This window comes from Sinohyriopsis cumingii, chromosome 14 (genome assembly GCF_028554795.1).
Source record: "Sinohyriopsis cumingii isolate HCF-2022 chromosome 14, ASM2855479v2, whole genome shotgun sequence".
Classification (NCBI taxonomy): Eukaryota; Metazoa; Mollusca; class Bivalvia; order Unionida; family Unionidae; genus Sinohyriopsis; species Sinohyriopsis cumingii.
Window position 1 is genome coordinate 74178086 of NC_142974.1, and position 10195 is coordinate 74188280.

Sequence of the window (10195 nt, forward strand, 5' to 3'; positions counted from 1 at the left end):
CGTGTTGATGATATAAGCTTGATGGTTTTGAGGTTTGCGTTCATCTTTAGCACAGACGACAGGATTCCAAGAAGCCGTGTACGAACTGTGGTTCAAAAGGTAATACAGTTCTCAGGTATCCATTTTTTGTTTTTTTTTCTTCTTCACAGGTAATGATAAGTCATCAATTCGATCCTGACTTTTTGCTTGAAAATGTCTGAGAAGTAACCGTTTCTTCGCCTTGTCTCCCAACTCTGATCCAACAGAGCTTCGATGCGATGGATCTCTTGAGTGGTTAATGGAGGACAATAATGTTCACGCAAGCCTTTATACCACTGTTGTAACACGTCTTCTTCCGAGATGAGACTCCAAGCTTCGTCCAGATATTCGTCCAATTTTTCTTCTTGACTCAGCATTAGGCATTTATTGTGTTGAATTTGACTGGGATGATCGTTATGACATCCATAGCAATCTTTCTTCATCAATTCCTTAATTTTTTTCTGTCAAGACTATAGCATAACAGGAAACTAAATGTGATTCTTGTTCTGGCCATCTAGACTTCATCATGATGACTTCTTCGTCTTTGTCCTGGGGTTCTCCTTCCTCAGGATCTTCACATTCCATGTCCAAAGAATCCCTACTATACAAACATTGATAAAGGTCTTCCATGACTTCTAATAGTCTAGAATGACTTCTCTCAAACTGTTGGTTTATATCGTATTGTCCAATTCAGCATACAGGATGACGTTCACCGTATTACCTGCGCGTAGATTTTCTGCAAACTGAAATTCCACACACATCTGGCCGGATTTTATAGGCTGAAAATGTCCCTCCTCGCTGTCTTGACTTACAATTCGTTAGAGAACCGTTTTCGAAAATGGAGTTTCACTGTAACTTTCCCTTTGGAGAATGAAATATTTTGTCCCAGATCTCCTTTTACAGCAATGTTAACAGTGTCTAAATACGACTTACTGACGGGCAAATAGTGAGGATGTACAAATTCACGGTGTACGTGATAGATGTTTGCACCTTCCTGGTCATTCTTTGTGGTACTATCCACTTTGAAAGGAATGACACGCAGTAACGGAACAGAAGTGTGTCCCACCACGTTGTACTCCACCACATCGGAATACACAAAGATCAAATTAAGTCCTTGGTTCAGTTCTACCGGGTTTCCAAAAGCTCTGTAAAAATCCATATTACTTTTGATCTTGGGGCTCAAATTGTTTGCGACCATTTCTGCATGTCCACCCAAAATTTCAAACAAACTACCATTGAACCTGAGGGACAATGTGTCCGTATCTTGAAATTTGATCACGAGACGATGAGCCACTTTATGGTACTCAATCTTCATACTTTTTTGGGCTCTGTTCAGTGCTTTGCCAAACGCTAAGTTGAACCTGTCCGCAATAGTGTCCACCAAATGTTCACCACTAAAATAATAACCTGAAGGAATTTTCAAGGTGTAGATAATGAAGGCTGGATTGCTGGCTGGTCTTGTGTCCCCTAAAAACCCGATTTTATTGATTTCTTCCTCCAATTGGGCATTCAGGATTTCCACCTCGAAAGTGTTTTGCTTTTCGGTGATGTTTTTTTATTTGTGATGGGTGAATGATTTCCACTAAAGCCACTTCCCAATGGGCTTTGTGATCTAACTGGATGGTCTGAGGTAATTTGACCGTGTAACAGCACGACGTGTTCTTGGGAAACACCTCCATGGAACTGTCACTGGGTAAGGTTAAGTAAAATTGGTTGCTATTGCTCATAATTCCAGAGTTTTCTGGCTCTCCGAGGCGATGCTGGAAGTTTGAGGAGTGTCTCCGCCCAAAATGGGGTTGTTGTTGGAGTGGTGACTGGCACTGACACTGGACAGAAGGTTCCCGTTGAGAATTTCAGGGAGGGATTAGGAAGCAGGTAACCGATGTAACTGCTCAATACAATGGTCCACAAGTGTTTGTCTCCTTGTTGTAAACTCAAATTGGCAATGGCTGCACCGATGACACAATACAACACGAAGGTTTGGCAGAAAAAGACGATTTGCGTTTTAGGCACACGTTTTCCATACCACACCCACAAGAGTTGTGTTTGTAAATCTTGCAGAGAAGAATTGGGTCAAGGAATGATCGCAGTAGCTGAATCTGTGTGAAAGGGCATGACGGTCACTTCTTTTTATAGTGCGAAGCGTCGATGCAAGAATGAAAACTGGGTGGATATCCTTTCCAACGTACTTTGACTTCTTTGACACGTCGTTTGCCCACTTTACGGTTTCTGCGTTTGACAATGCCTTTGATGTCGTACACGTCGTCTTTTTTGGTGACACGACTTGATTTGAAATAAGTACGGGCTAGCGTTTTGTTGAGCACTTAACACCCATGGCTGTCTTTTTGAGCACCTTTTTCCTCCTTTACCACGCTCGGACAGAAAAAATGAGTGTGTGGTGAGACTATTCCCACTCATGTTTAAAGCCTTTCAGTCAGGTTGTTAAGGACTAGTTAGTCCTACACCTGAGTGGCTAAATTTAAAGGTAGTCTGTGTGTACATAAAAGCCTGGGAGATGAGGCTCTCTTTCCTTCCCCAGGAGTAATTAAAAATCACGCGGTGCGTTATTAAACCAGTGATGCATGCTCCATCAGAGCGAAAATCATTTTAATTCAAGTAAGCAGGCAAGCAAGTTCGGGTAACGTCTCTAGCACTCTTGATGACACCAACTGTCTGGGTTATTTTCTTTCTTGCAAGCCCCTACGTTCCACTTCTGTTTGTGATAATAACTTGTGATACTTCACATTTTCTAAAGTGGAAATCTTTACAAGCCGTACAAAATACAAAACTTATATGACTTTGGCTTTTGACACTTGCACAGACTCTTCACTTTATAAGTGTCACGAGAAAATTGTATATCCCATTTTTACCATTTTCAAAAAACACGCACAACTTGCAGCTTGACCAGAAATATGTACATCTTGTTTTGTGGATAAGTCACAGACAAGTCCAAGCATATATAGGTAGTTATGAACGTTAGGAATATCCCCTCATTTTTCAGAAATATCAAAGCTTGTATGTGCATTTTCCCTTTTCCACTCTATATTAGTGCTTAGATTTGTTCCAAAAAAAAAAGAAAAAAGAAACGAAACAATTTTGAAGAAAAAGAAACAACTGAATTTTGAATTCAGGTTTCTCTCTGTTTATAATTTTTTTCAAGTTGATGGTGCATGACAGAGTACATTCGCCTACCTTTCCAAAGTGAGAGGCATTTCTTCACATGTCATTGCCTTTGTTAAATTCGGTTTTATTGGTTAGTTATCGTTAATCTTTAATTTTTTTCATGCATTTCTTTTTGATAGAAGATTTAAGGCTTTCTATTGTTGTAACGGTATTTATGTTGTTTAGTCTGTTGATGAAATTATCTATAGCAAAGTGCGTAAGATTTTTCAGTTTTTTTTATTATTTCAAGCCTTACAAAAGGAGACCAAGTTTGTCTTCAAAGACGATTGATACTCTAAATTACACGGGCGTGAAGGAAAACATCGTTGTGTTTAATCTAATCATGCTTGCCGTATCTCTTTGTGTTTTAGAGGTCATATTTCTTCTTAAGTAAATACACGCATCAATAGACAGACAGATTGGGTCATCATCCTTGAGTTTCACTGTACTTTAGGTTCTTTACTTCAAACAAGCCCCAAATTTATTAGTTTGAAAAAAAAAAAGATAGCATGCCCCTCAATACTGTAACACGTCTGTTCTGACTCTACCGATGTGAGTGTGAGTGTTTATGTCGAAATGTTTAAGTGAGATATAAAAAAATGGTCAGCTTGAAAACGCGAACCAATACTGTGACACTCAGTATTTTGATGTGGTAAGAGGAAATGGTACAACACACACAAAGAGGGCTTGTAAGTTCACATTTCAGTCTGTCTGCACTGCAATGGTAACAACGCAAGAATATAGGGATTATTATGCCACACAGTCCTAGAACAAAACAAACCATCACCCGTTGTAAGCCATTTCATTGGCTATACTTATTTTCTTACCGCGTTCGCTTCGAATTGACTTGAGTAGCTATTCAGACAGTGACGAGAATGGTTATGCTTTACTGGGTCTATCCTATAGGCGAGTTATATAAAAAAAAATATTTTTAAAAATTAAACTAATGCACGAACAATCGTACCATGGGCGATCCCATGGAAATTGTGTCCGTCTTATTGCAAAATACATCAACATTTAATTTAACCGTGCAGATCGCTAGAACAATCCTCTGATAATATACATTTTGAAATGTGTTGTGTGACACGGATCGCCATTGTCGCTTGGTGTCTGCTTTCTTGTTCGAAAAGAGATCGTTTCGTCTTGACTATAAAAATTTAATTTGACTAAGTTTTACGCACTACTTGAACTCATACATTTACGTTGTAGGTGTAAGCCGTCGTTCTCAGTTTTCTGGAAGTTCGTTTTTGCGTTTCTCAGATGTGTTACTATTTTTTATGGACCGAACGAAATTTCTTTTGTCGTGAATCAGGACTCGTGGTTTTGTGGCATAATTGGAGAGCATTGATTAAAGCTCAGTTATGTCGTCTTCGAAATCGCTGACACGGATTTGAACTAACACTTCAGGTTTTGTGTGAGGCGATACGGTACATCATTGCTTTTTACTTCCTCAATGAAATCGTTTCATCTTATTGCAAAATTACATTTGACTAGGTATCATACGCAGCAGGTCCCTGTATATAAGGAGAGTGTCTTAGCGTCAGAGTATTCATTCCGCTCTCAAACGATCAAGAAGATGGAAGAGTCAGCACAGATCGACCTGATGGTCAAATATTTGCTAAAAGTCATACGAAAGCATAATTCACATGCGAAAGTGGCTACAAAACTTACTATTTTGGTCGTTGATTTGATGAGAGTCATACGAAAGTGTGTAAGTGCTAATGAAGTTTGCTATATCTGCAAAGGTAAATGGGTATTTGTCTCCAGAATACCTGCTTCGTCTAAGAAAGAGAGACAAAAGTCAAGATACCTAATATCGTTGTCAGGAGAAAGGACATTGGAATTCAGAGTGCCCTAAGAGAAAAGAGAAGAAACAAAAACAAGACGAAACAGAGAAGAGGGATTCAGAAGAAGAAGAAATTGAAGATGATGAAGAACTTGTGCCAGTAAAGACATGGAAATGGAATAATTGACAATGTGAGCCGATGCGTTGGCCCTGATGTGAAATTTCATACTACCTTCTAAAACAGAATAGACCAGAAAGAAAACGTAAGTGTCTCTTGGTCTTGACATTGTATAATAAGGATGGCGTGTTTTGTTTTTACTCACACTTTATGAAATTGTGCTCTTTCATCTCTCTCTATCCCTCTGGATCATGTTTTAGTTAGAATTGAAATGGAAGGATGTTTTCCTTCACGCACGCTCTTTAGGCATGCAAGTCGGTAAACAATAGTCAGTCTATTCATCCATCATTTTGTGTCTTGATGTTTCCTAAATCACACACTGATGCCATAAAATAACGGGTTAAATGAGTTTTGTAGTGTTGGGAGTGGGGGTGGGGTGTATGTGTTTGGCAGAGTTGATCATTGCAGGTGAGGGCTTAGGTGCTTTCAAAAAACCTTTTCTTCTTCACTCTTTGTTGATAGCATATTTGGGGTTTGTATGCGGTCGCGTACTTTTGTGTGGATAGTTTATTTGGGGTTTGTATGCGTTCGCGTACGTTTGTGTGGATAGTTTATTTGGGGTTTGTATTATCTTCCTTCTGTGTTGATAGTATATTTGGGGTTTGTATCGTTCCCGTACGTTTGTGTGGATAGTTTATTTGGGGTTTTGGGGTTTGTATTATCTCCCTTCTGTGTTGATAGTATATTTGGGGTTTGTATGCGTTCGCGTACGTTTGTGTGGATAGTTTATTTGGGGTTTGTATTATCTCTCTTCTGTGTTGACAGTATATTTGGGGTTTGTATGCGTTCGCGTACGTTTGTGTGGATAGTTTATTTGGGGTTTGTATTATCTCCCTTCTGTGTTGATAGTATATTTGGGGTTTGCTTTTTCCTCTTCCCTCAATGTGTGTGTGTGTGTGTGTGTGTGTGTGTGTGTGTGTGTGTGTGTGTTCGCGTACGTTGTGTAGATCGTATATTTGGTTGTTGTTTTTCTTCTTCATCCCGAGTGTGGATAGCATATTTGGGGTTGTATGCGTTAGCGACGTTGTGTGAATAGTATATTTGGGGTTTGTATGCGTTCGCGTACGTTTGTGTGGATAGTTTATTTGGGGTTTGTATTATCTCCCTTCTGTGTTGATAGTATATTTGGGGTTTATATGCGTTCGCGTACGTTTGTGTGGATTGTTTATTTGGGGTTTGTATTATCTCCCTTCTGTGTTGATAGTATATTTGGGGTTTGTTTTTTCCTCTTCCCTGTGTGTGTGTGTGTGTGTGTGTGTGTGTGTGTCTGTGTGTGCTTATGTCTTCGCGCGTACGTTGCGTGTGTGGGTGGGTGGGTGTGTATTGGTCTCTGTTTGTCCCTATAAAAACTCACTTTATCCCTATCAGATACACTTTACCTACCTACCTGCAGTAGCGTGTATTCAGGTCAGCCACTTGCAACACTGTTGACATTTATCCCCTAGTGTTCAGTACAGTGACGTTACTGACGCTGGAAATTTCGAGACTATAAATATGGACTTGGGGATTTCCATAGGTTGTAGCTATAATATGTACTAGAGTTCATAAACAGGAACGTCACTCAAGCTGAGGCTATAAAAAGATAGTGGGATTTTCCAAAGGAATAACCCACGAGTTGTAGTATAAATAGATAGTGGGATTTCATATGAATTTTAGCTGATTATAGCTATAAATAGATACATGGGTGTTTATCCAAGATCGTCACACAAGTTGACATTGTAAGTAGTTACTAATTTTATCCATTTTAGTCTAAACCATTGTAACTTAATTTTCGGGGATATGTTTATTTTCCTTTAAATTCTGGGACAATTTCGTCATTTTAGCGTTACTTTTAGTCACATCCATTTTGTCGTTGAACATTTCCTTGATTATAGCTATCTATAGCATCATTACAAATATGCAAATTTTTGAACACCCCAGCAATATTTCAGGTCTTGGTAATGCTTTATATATAAATCTCACGCCTGTACTTGTGTATGTATGCCTCTGTCTCTGTTGTGTTTGACCCTCTACCATCATTGTCCCTAGACAGTCCCACCATGTCCAATTCCCCTTGACGCTATACAGACTCACCATGTTCAATTTCCATATGTTAAATTCCCTTGAGGCTACATCCCACAGGGGTTTCCGTAATGTTAAATTTCCATTGTTCGAATGTCTTTGTCCCTAGAATGTCCCTAGCATGGATATTTCCTTTCTCCAATGTTAAATTCCCTTGTCGCCAGAGTGACCCGGGTTTTTTGCCCATGTTAAATTTCCTTTGTCGCTAAAGTGACCCAGGGTGGTTAATGTTAAATTCCCATTGTCGCCAAAGTGACCCAGGGTGGTTTTTAATGCTAATTCCCATTGTCTCTAAAGTGACCCCATTCACTACTCATGTGGCATCATGTCCCACCCAGTCACATTATCCTGACACCAGCTGACCGGACCCAACACCAACCTTTTAATGCTGATCGCTAAGTGAGGCAGCTGTTAGTACCATTTTTATAAATATTTAGTATGACTCGGCCGGGGATAGAACCCACTACATCCCGCATCCGAGGCGGTTTGAACAAATACCTATTTTTAATAATAAAATTTAGAAGAAGAAAAAAACATTTACTCTGTAGTTGCTGTACTGATTCTTTCATTTTATTTGGAAGAGTTGGTCGTGGATATTCCCCCCCCCCCCCACAAAAAAAATAAATAAATAAACAAATTATCTCTTAATGTAAATAAGCAAAGAATATTTTGATTACATCTCATAAGATAATAAGATGGTACCGACTGACATACAATAAATTGCCTGACCGTGCTCGCCATAAATACATACTGTGACAAAATTGCAAATATTTGCAATCAATGGACATGAAATATATTGCCCTATATTACAACAGCGCATCAGTTTACTATAGTAATATATTTTTAATTATTTCTTAGACTTTTTCCTATTTTCATAATTAAACCTTCAAAATATTTTCAGAATATAAAAGAGTTTACAAACGTTGAAAAAAGGCTTGTCTATAAGATCGAAAATAAACGTTTTAGTTTAAATAAAATGGCCGCTAACTTCGTTGTCAGTTTACCTGGTGTAACCTTTGTTTATCCTCACTCTGTCTAAAAATTGGAATGCGTGACCGGATTGCGTGAACTTTGTTTGACCTCATTTTACAATCCCAGGGAGCACCGTCTGCAATTCACTATTAGAGTCAGTAACCTACCCTTACGTTCATGATTTATACCATAGGTATCCGTGCTGACCTTCTAGAGAAAGGGTTTATCCTGCTTAAGTATTAGTAATAATTTAGCTGTACCGCATTTGCTACTAACTGGTACTATATGACCAAAAGTATGCTGACGCATGGTTAAATCATATACACACAGACACCTGTTTTCTAAAGAACCCAACCGTAAAGCTGAGAATATTTTACTTGGTGTATTTTATCACCCGAACCGCTTTTAGAATGCAAATCATTCAAAACATTCTTAGCAGGACTTCACCTTGAAATTACTGTCACGTGTTGTGAAATATGTGTTATTAACGTACACATTTTTGTGAATAGAAGTATCATCCTGTAAATTGGCAATACAATTTTCAACTATCAACTTGCAATCTACATTGTCTCCGATTTTATTTCAAAGTATCGTGTTTAATGTACCTTTTCAGCAAGAGCAATACAATTAAAGAAACACTGTGCTTCATCATCCGTTTGAATTGATAATAAATCAAGGAGTAAATTATTCTATTTTGTTTTGGAAGGCTTTATATTCCTCCTGATAATTGCCTTGTTTAACTTTCCCACTTTTAATGTATGCATGTATGTATGTATGTATGTATGTATGTATGTATGTATGTATGTGTGTGTGTGTGTGCGTGTATTCGTGTGTGTGCGTACATGTATGTGTTTGTGTGTGTGTGTGTGTGTGTGTGTGTGTGTGTGTGCGTACATGTATGTGTTTGTGTGTGTGTACGTATATGTATGTAAGTATGTTGTGGGCATATGTATGGATTTTTTACGATGCAGACTTACATTATTATGGGATGCATCAACATGACATTTTTGTCATGTTTATGCTAATATAATACGTGTATTTACATAAATTCTTTTTTGCCAAAGGAATAAAAAGACTTATAAAATGATTTTATTAATCCGTTACTTCATTGTAGCGTGCAACAAAAAAGAAAATGTTTTTCATAATTTAACCACGTTAATTGTCCGTTCTACGACAGGAATAAAGAAAGAAAAAAAATGAAACAAAATTATAGAGATTTTGAAGAGTCAGTTTAAAAAGCAAATTTGAAAATAAATATGAAAAACGGATTTTTAACAAATTGGTTTGCCGTCGTGAGTGTGCGTAAGAGAGAGAGAGAGAGAGAGAATAAGTCTTAAATCTGAAATGCCCGTGAACTTCCAGTGATGAGATAGAAATATACATGTCATTCAATGAATTAAATAATTTTTTGCCATTTTATGATTACGTTTGCGTTTTGTTCCGAATGGTATTTCAGAGTTGTTTTTGTTTTGTGAGCACACATTGTTCTTATTGGCAAGTGGTTAGAGCGTCCGGCTCGTATGCGGGATGGCGCAGGTTCGAAACCCGGCCTAGTCATATCAGAATGTACAATCAGCAGCCTCGCTTGGCGTTCAGCACTAAGAGGTTAGTGTAAGGAGTGGTCGGCGTCGTGTAGGATAATGTGACTGAGTGGGACATGATGATACATGTCTGCGGAATGATGCTCCAGTGCTAGACATAACTATCCGCTGCCACACTATATCATCTTAGTGATATGGCTGGGAAATCGTTAAAACTACGTTAAAAATACAAATCGCACACATATACACACGCTTTCGCCGTAGTTATAAACGTCTTAACCACGAAAAGTTCAGCATTGTATAATGATACAATGACTCAATAATACAGGCTGAGAAGCTAACCACCCTTGCATCGACTACTTGGTAGGTACATGTTGTCTGCGCAGACAAGAGAACTGGTACTGTAATATGCCGGAAAAACCCATCGAGTCAATAAACATATTTGTTTCTCATATTTCCCCCGTAGAGTTATTTTTG